The 8,899-nt window shown below is 42.6% G+C and overlaps 1 protein-coding gene and 1 pseudogene across 1 annotated transcript in view; one reads left to right on the plus strand and one right to left on the minus strand.

Moving 5' to 3' along the window:
• Positions 1-8,899, plus strand: part of PARD6G (par-6 family cell polarity regulator gamma) — a 152,097-nt gene that overhangs the window by 66,996 nt on the left and 76,202 nt on the right. The window lies entirely within an intron of this gene.
• On the minus strand, positions 5,529-6,136 carry LOC109298313 (annotated as a pseudogene).

Consider the following 8,899-nt stretch of genomic DNA (forward strand, 5'->3'; position numbering starts at 1 on the left):
GTATTTGCACACTGAGGTTGCCAGAAGGAGCTGGGTACATTTTCAGAGGTAACTTGTGGTAGATGGTACAGGCCAAATAATTTAGAAATAAAGACTTGTAAAAGTACTGCTATCCTGCATGGGCAAAAAACTTGTGGAATTTGAGACTGTTGCACTAAATTTCCTTTCCGCATTTAAATAGTGATGTTTTCCATGTTAACAGCATTATGAACATCAAATCAAGTGGTATTTTAAAATTTACATTAGGTCTATTAAAAAGAAATCTATTGTGACAGCTAAAACACTGGCTAAAAGTTTTAGAAAATAAAGTAAAAATGTGCCTTAGATAAATCCTTATAGTTTTAACAAAGGAATTGCTATCATAGTTTTATACGTCTATTTTTAAATGCTGGTAAAAATGTCTAGTCCACATAAGGGTTACTTTCTCTTCATCCTTACCTTTTCTTCTATCCCAAAGCATTGTTTCCTGTGTTAAGAAAGGAACATGAAGCAGAGTTCATTCCCTGCTTTCATTAGGGTGGTAAAAGAGATCCTAACAGAAACCGTCAAAATTAAATGGATGATGTGGAAGGTTTCAGTCAGATAATCCACTCTAATTAAGATCCAGTATTAGGGCAGGTTCACTATTTTATTTTCCTTTCCCCAGCCATCAAAAGCAAAGGAATTATTTCCCACTCATAGTTAGGTTTATTTTCTCTGTTCTGCCTGCATAGCTATAATTTCTGTTTTCTTACTGATGAAAAGTGATACAGCATAGACTAATAATGAAAACCATTGTACATCACCCCTGATATATATTCCAGATGGCACCTTGCAAATTCAAAGAAGCTCTGGTGTTGAGATGGGGGAGATTTGAGAAGTGCAGCTGCACACAGTAGCTCAGGATTCTGCTCTTTGGTACCTTCTCCCAAGAAAATCCTACAGGAAATGCACACCTTGCGCAACTGCTATTAGAAGTGGCTGACAGGCGCTGCATGTCTGTAGTGGGAATTGTATATTAGTGGGTGTTTAAAAATAACTGTCTGCATATTGGATTTCTTTCAACCACATTTTTAATGACTCAAACGCTACTTTTCCCTTCGACTGCCAGCATTATAGTACAGTGATTAACTTTTCCAGTTTAACTGTTCTCCTGAACAAGCATCCAAAATATCTGTAAACATTCCAAAAGGCAAACTATTGAAAAATAGGTGAACTTTCTTGAACCTCCTCCTGGTGTTCATACACTTGAATCTTTTATTTTTTCCTATGCTATCTATCTTTGGAGTGGAGATTAATCCCCTGAGTGTAAAAAGGAAACTATTAACCTAGAAAACCATGTTGTTGCCCTTGCTTTTTTCTTCTTTTCAGCAAATTGACTTTTATTTTAATAAAGTATAAAATTGTCATAAGAAACACATTTTTGTTAAACCAGGTTTTTTTAGTATTTTTTTAACTTTTTTCCTTGCTGCTTTCCACGTTCCCTGCATCTCTCCTTTGTTGCACTTGGTCTGTCTGTTGCTTGTAAGATATGCTGTGTTATTAAAACTTATTTGCTACCACGTTAAGCAAACATCCTTTTTTTAGTGTGCTTCCTGTAAAGTGAAAGTGAGTGCTACTGGGAAGGAGCTGGGGCTGCTGTCCTATAGGACTAATAGCATTTGAGTGTTAAATAAAAAGCAGTCATTATAGAGGGTCTGTAACTGGTGGGCTTTTTTTCTTACTAAAGATGAGAGGTTCTGGGTTTTCTTCTTTGTCTCCTTTTTCAGATTGGGAGGGCAGAAAAAAATTAATGCTTTTTTTTATTTGATTTTTGTTTCTTAAATTTGTATTTTAATTGTATTTTAATGTTTCATTTTATAATAAATTTTTACAATTGACAGCCTTTTAAAGATGTTGGAGCTTACTAAAATCAATTGACATTTCTTAAATTGAAATTAAATAAAAAGCATCTGCTGCTGAGATTTTTAAGTCTGCAACCACTGAATTTCTGGAAATCATTGACTAAATACCTGGAAGCAGGATTTATTGAAGGGCTAGGTCCTGCCAGCTTTTGGCATCTGCACAAGAGGCGGCTGCTATAGAACAGAATATCTTCTTCATTTTGCTTTATTCAACTTGTTTGCTTGAATGATTCATTCATTCAAAGTTGAGAAACCAGTTGGGGGATTGGAAAAGCACAAAAGCTTATTTTCTTCTTCCAAACTATGATGAAAAATGAGGTGTGAGTGCACAAGGTCAGTAAATTCCAAAATCCTGTAGGTAACCAAAACAGTAAGTTCAGTTCACTAACTGAAGACAATGCCTTATAATGAATCAGTTTTAAATGCAGAAGAGATTTTGCTATGCTTTTTACATATGCACACTCCAGGTATTTTATCTGTGTGCATTTTTAATCAAATACTAGTTTTTGTCTAACTATAGCTTGATGCTACTTGTAAGTTTTAAAAAAATGCACCGTTCACTATTTTCTAACATAATACAATGTAAAATATTTAAGCATCTGAGTCTGTGCGTGCTAAGAAATAATTGTCCAAGCTAAATATGGATAGGTCTATTATAGCCTTCTGGTTGGCAAACAGTATCAAATTTGCTAAAAAGTCTATAGTTAGTTGCAAATCAGTGTGTTTTAATGGTTACTAACCAGTGAGAATCAGCCCTTCTTTAGGGAAATAACTACAGTACAAGTGCAGAGCTGGATTAAAAGTGATGATGATTTTTTTTTTTTAATATTATTACAATACTTGTACGATTAATCCTACAAGATGCTAGTTTATAACTAAACCAAATTGAAAACTATTAATGGCTGTGAGATGATACAGCTCTTAATGGGCAGCTTTTTGTACAACGAAAAGTGTGCCAGAACTGTCACCTATATAAGAGGTACTTTTAACAGAGGGCAAGGAGCAATGATACTGGAGAGCAGGTTCTTTTGTGGGCAGGAAGATTGGTCAGGCAATGTTGGGAAGCTGATACTTGTATTTGCTGATTCAGCAAAGAAGACTTGGTTAACACTTTCCAAGGTGCGTGAATCCTGTTGGGACTTAGGCTCCCAAGTTACCTTCCTCAGTACATCTCTGTGGTGCTACTGGGTCAGTTCTGGTCAGTGTTTGCTGGTGGATCTGCAAAGGAGAATGAAGGATGCTGGCAGGAACGGTAGTGGTGATGTTCTCTAAGTCAGAATTAAGCTAGTGCTGTGGAAGTGAGAGGCAAAGCTATTCATGTGCCAATGTTAGTGTGCCTGGCTGTGCACTCTAGGTCTGATGGAGGATTTTTTATGGACGGTGCAACTAATCAGATGACAGGTCCCAATGAATAATGATTTGACCTTCGCTGCACATGCAAAATGCCACAGCTGCTTTTCCTGCTTTAAACTGAACTTGAATCCTGCGAGGCTACAGTTGAAAGGTCATTTCTTCATTGGCAAAGTTGCCTCATGAGAATTGCTTCTCATGTGGGTAACCACATGAAGTCTCTCTTTGTCAGCTCAGTTCACTAGACCTGAAAGGTCACGTCCTAAAGGTTCCCCCTGCATTGTTAATAATTGATGTAATACATGGCTGGTGGGGTGCTACTGGGCTCAGACTTTGCAAGGATTACTGGAAATGCTAATTCTGGTCACAGGTATCACCAGAGTGGATTTAGTTCCCTCTCTCTGTACCTCCCGCCTGTCCAGGCTATTATTGTTATAAGCAGAACAAGCACCAGCGGTACATCTGGTTCTTTGTTTTTGTAGACTTAGTAATTCTGTGTGGCTGGTGTCTTTGTGACCTCTTCAATTTATCTATCATCACATTGGGCCCTAAATATGAAAACAGGAAATTAAGAATAAAATTTTTTTTTTCTCATCTGCCTTTTGCTCTGAACACTGAGGCCATGCTCAGGTACACACAAACTCGTTTCAGCCGTTGAAGTCTGAGGAAAGGACTGTATGCACTGTCTGTTCCTCTAGGGACATACTTCCTAGTGTGGTATTTATTATGAACAAAAGGAGTTCTTGCTTCCCTTGAAGCGTGTGGGGCTGATACCAGAGAAAAGGCTTAGCGTTGTTGCAAAATAAACTTCATCCCCAGTCCTGCATTTCCTTTTACAGTGATACTCAGCTCCTCCCCCAGGGATGTCCACAGTTGCTTATTATTATTTTACATTAGATACATTACAGTCCTTGAACAGAGGTGGTCACAAACTGTATGTAAGCAGTCTTTTTCCATAATTTCAGTTAAAACACCAGTGGTCAGGCAGCAGCTCTGAACCAAGAATTGACCCTATGCATTAAGGCAGAGAGCAGATGCCTCCCGTTTCTTGTGGCAACTCCACCATGAAGAGACATTTCTTCAGACAGACTTGTGCTGGCACACTAAGAAAAAAGTTGTGATAGTATTTAGCAGAGCCACCTGGGAACTCCCACCAGAGTTTGAAATCTGGAATTCATAAAACATCTCCCTTAAAAGAGAGGCATAGATTTAGCAGCTACCTGTGATGTATTCCGATCCAAAATGAGTCACCCGATTGGAGGCTCCCTCTGATGTCTGTTTTCATTCTTGCAAAGGGTTAAGTAAGTTCTGCTTGCTTCTCTCCCTAATATTGTTGGCTGTCCTTCTGGCTACAGGAATCTATTACTGGCATGCTTTGTAGGGGTAGATATGCAACAATTTGTACATTAGCATTGACCTTGCATACTGAAAGATTTGCATGCTTATTGTTTGTGTTCAAAGGAATTAGCAAGGTTGAATAGAGACATTTAGTCCACTTCTAGTTCTCATGGTTTGGGGGTTGACTCCTTTATGCTAGTAGAACCATTTTTGCATTTGTTTTGGAGGGCATCTGTGTGTCATACCAAGCCTAAGTTACTTTCTTTTTTCATATATATTGACTTCCCCCAAATAATTCTAAAGATGATTCTCGTGATACATTTAGGATATGAGGGAGGGTACAGTAGAAGTCTATAAAATCATGAAAGTTCAGACAAAGTGACTAGAGAGCAGTTATTCACCAGAATACTAAAATGAGGGTACCTCCACTGAAATTGGCCAGAGACAAGTTTAAAACCAACTAAGTACTTTTTTACATAGCTAACTTGTGGAACTTGTTGCCACAGGAGGTTGTAGAGGCAGATAGATTGTATAGCCAGATTCAAAAAGGGAATAAACAGTAGGATAGATGGTGGATCCATTAACAGCTATTAAACAGAACAGGAAAGGATGAGTTTTCTGGCATACCAAAGCCAATAATGGTTGATACCTTGGAGGGTATGACAGAGGACAGATCATTCTAGATCTACCCCGTTCATATGCCCTCCTTTTTAAAGTATCTACTACTGCTAGTCAGAAACAAGGCTGTTGTAGAATTTCCTTCTTCAAAAACTGAACACGCACATGTTGGCAAAAGAAAGTTAAATAAAATGAGGAAGATGGATATCTAGAGAGAGGAACAGGGAAAGTTCTTCTCCTTAAGCTCTGGTGAATGGCTTGAGACTTTTAATACGCAGCATGGAAAGGGAGTCATTGTGAGTTCTGCACATGCTCATTATGCAGACCTTCCAGTTCCTCTTAAAGCTCCTCTTTAGTCAATTAAAAGTCAAACACCTTAAAGTTCTCTTTGCTACAGAATGCTGTAACAGACTTAGGAATCACAGTCATGTTTCTCTGAAAAGAAACAGGATCAGAACCTGCTGTTGTTTTTTTTGTGCTTAGCTGCAATTTCTTTAATCTTGGGGTTATCTAGGAGAAGGGTCCTTTAGTTTAGTCCATGGCCTGTCAGGAGAACCAATCCCTTTGGGCTGGCAATACTTGATCAGTTTTTCTTGTGTGAAGGATGGGTCGTAGTCTGGTTCATTGCAGATTTATTTTAACCCAGGCTTGTTCAAAAACCTCTTGATCTGATCATAGTTAAAATTAGAGATTCCAGTAGCTTTCACTAAACTGCATCTACCAGCTCCTCCGCAGCTTCCCATGCGTCCAGAATATCTGTGTTACTGGGCACAGTCCTGCCTTTATCATCTGTAGGAAACCATCTCCTCTCATGTCTTAAATACCGAGGGATTGAGGTATGGATCGAGGTAAATCAATTTCAGCACAGCAAGAGTCTTCTGACAGGCTCCCTTCACCAATGACTTCTCATAGAACCTCGACCATGGCTTACTAGCAACATCCTTCTTTCACTGCCCCCCTTGTATGTCAGAGACAGGTTACTGGGTGAGATTGACCATTGGCCTGACCCAGTATGGCACTGTTTATGATCTTATGTTCTTATCTGAGCCTTTACTCACATGTCCTGAATAAAAAAGGTCCACAGGGGAGGGGTTGGGGGCCAGAGAACAGCTGGGCTGCAGGTTGACTGCAGATTGCATGTCATACACATCTTGTTAACCTTGGAGCTCTGCAGGAGAGGGTGTGTTTTAAGTCATGTTCAAAGGAAACAGATGGGGTTCTTCTCAGAGCATTGAGCTGCTGTTGTTGGCTTAAAATACTTTCCATGTCCCCCAGGTCAGTAAATAGGCTTGCTCTGTGTTGGAGTGGCGCATGGAACAAAAGAGGGGTTGGGAAGCCAGGCAAATCACTTCCAAAATAGCTAGCTAACTTTCAGGTCTTGTTGATACTAGGACTTTTCTCACTGCTGTTACACAGCTAAAAGCACAAGTTTGCAGGGCAGATTAACAGAGAGAGCATAGTATAGACCAGTGTGTCACAACCCAAAAGTGGGTCTCAAGAATATTTGAAAGGGGTCATGAACAATCACATAAAAACACAGGAGATTGTGGGTTTCCCCTTGCAGGCATGCCAGCCTGCAAGGGGCTGCTTGGGGCTGGGGGGAATGGGATGCAGGGGAAGCAGCTACACACAGGTAAGTCTATGGGGCAGGGGGGCACAGGCAGTGTGTTGGGGGTGTGTGGAGAGAACACAGGCAACATGATGGGGGATGGAAGGAGGGCATGTGCCCCCCCAGATCTGTGTGGGCACATACAGGGATGGAGGCTGGCCAGAGCAGCACAGATAAGAGCTGCCTCTGTGGCCCAGCAGGTGAGTCCCAGCGTGGGAGCGGGGAAGTGAGACTAGTTGTTGACAGCTGGGCCATGGTGGTGGGGTAGAGCCATGCCCTGGAATGCAAGTGGCTGGTGGTAGGAGGAGGTGAGGGCAGTGTGGCCCCCCTCCATCCATTACTCCTCGTGCTGCTGGTGGTGCAGCTGGCACGGTGTTCATGGCAGTGGCAGCAACTAGTTTTGCTGCCCCATTCTGCTCTCCCATGCTGGGACCCACCCTCTGGACTATGGAGGCAGCTCCTGCCCATGCTGGTCCAGCCAGGCTGCAGCCCTGTACCTGCACAAATATGGGGGGGGCACATGCCCCCCCACCCCACACAACCACCCTCAGCCCCACACACTAGGATGCTGGGGGTGGGCAGCAGGGACCTGGGAGTGAGAGGCATCATCAGGGGTGGGGGCTGTGGGTCAGGAGTGAGGGGCACCAACAGGGCGAGAGGGCTGTGGATTGGGACTGGCCATCAATGATTACAGATGGGTCCCGATACAAAAAAGGTTGAGAACCACTGGTGTAAACTACACATGCAGGAGTAGTCGTTTGGACTAGATGGGGTGGGTAAAGGAAACAGATTTGAAATCCTGGCTTCAGTACAGCATGCAGGGTATGGGGAAGGGTGGGAAACTGCTGTTAGCAGAGCTGTTAAGCAAGGAAAATGATTTGGCTCTTCATTCTTATTTGTAAATGAGGGGAGGGCAAAGGAGGGTGTGGAGTGTAACTAGGCTCCTGGAAGATTCCCAGGGACGAGTTGCTTCACTTGGAAGTATGAAGCATGGTGCAGATTTCATTCTAGTTCTCCAGCAAAGCTATACCTACAATAGAAGAGGTTCTACCAGTGCCTGCACTCTGGGGATTGCTAGCCTTGTCCCGCAAGGAGTTGCAGGGCAGACCAAATGAGCACTGAAGAAAGCTGCATGCTCCTGGTCCCATTCTGGTTCACTGCTGCAAGCATGCTGCTTTGAGTACAGTGGCTTGGCAGCTCTGTACAACCCACCGCCCCTCCCTGCAGCATTCCTGAAGGCAGCTGGCTGCAGGACTAGCCCATGAGAATAGGGCTGTAGGCACAGGGAACAACTCTCTGGGGGAAGCTCTAACGCTACTTTAATAAACTGCAGCAAAAGCATGTGGCCCAGCACCGGAGAGGCACTTCTGGCAAATGTATGCACTTCCTATGCAGCATGTCGCCTTTTGGCAGTGAGAGAGCATGCAGGGGAAGGGAGTGAAGCAGCAAAAGGGAAAGCAAAAAACCCCCAAAAAACAACTTGTGAAAAGTGGGTGAGGACAGAATGGAGAGTAGAAGCAGGAGAGGAAAGAATGAACAGGAGCCTTGGGCGTGCTGTGGGAGGGAGCTAGATTTGGAGGCTATTCACCAACTTATTGTGAGAGGAGCATCCACTGTCCATTGTGAATCATTGGTTATTGTGATACACACAGTACCATAGTGAAGCTAATTTCACTGGTCTCTACATTCTGGGTGCTTTCTGTGCCATGTTAAAGGGATGTTTATCCATACACAACTGCTGGACTGTACACAAGTTACAGGTGTCTTGCTCAAAAGAGAATAGTGTCAGGTATGTGTTTCTGAGAGAGAACTTCAATGGCCCTTGTCACTGTAGCGTCTGAGTGCGCTCCCCCTGCCCCATTGGTCATTCAGGACTTTATTGTTGCAACACTGGTGAATTAGGAAAGGAGTGTTCCCCATTTTCCAGTGCAGTGCCTTATCCACTCAGCCATCTGTCCATCCTTTCCTATTGGCCAATGTCTGGTGAGTGTCACCTGATGTGTGGGAAGTGTACACACACACACACACACACACACACACACACACACACACACACACACACACACACACACACACACACACACACACACACACACACACA

The sequence above is a fragment of the Gavialis gangeticus genome, unplaced genomic scaffold, assembly GCF_001723915.1.
Source record: "Gavialis gangeticus isolate Ggan-Ray unplaced genomic scaffold, GavGan_comp1, whole genome shotgun sequence".
Taxonomy (NCBI): Eukaryota; Metazoa; Chordata; order Crocodylia; family Gavialidae; genus Gavialis; species Gavialis gangeticus.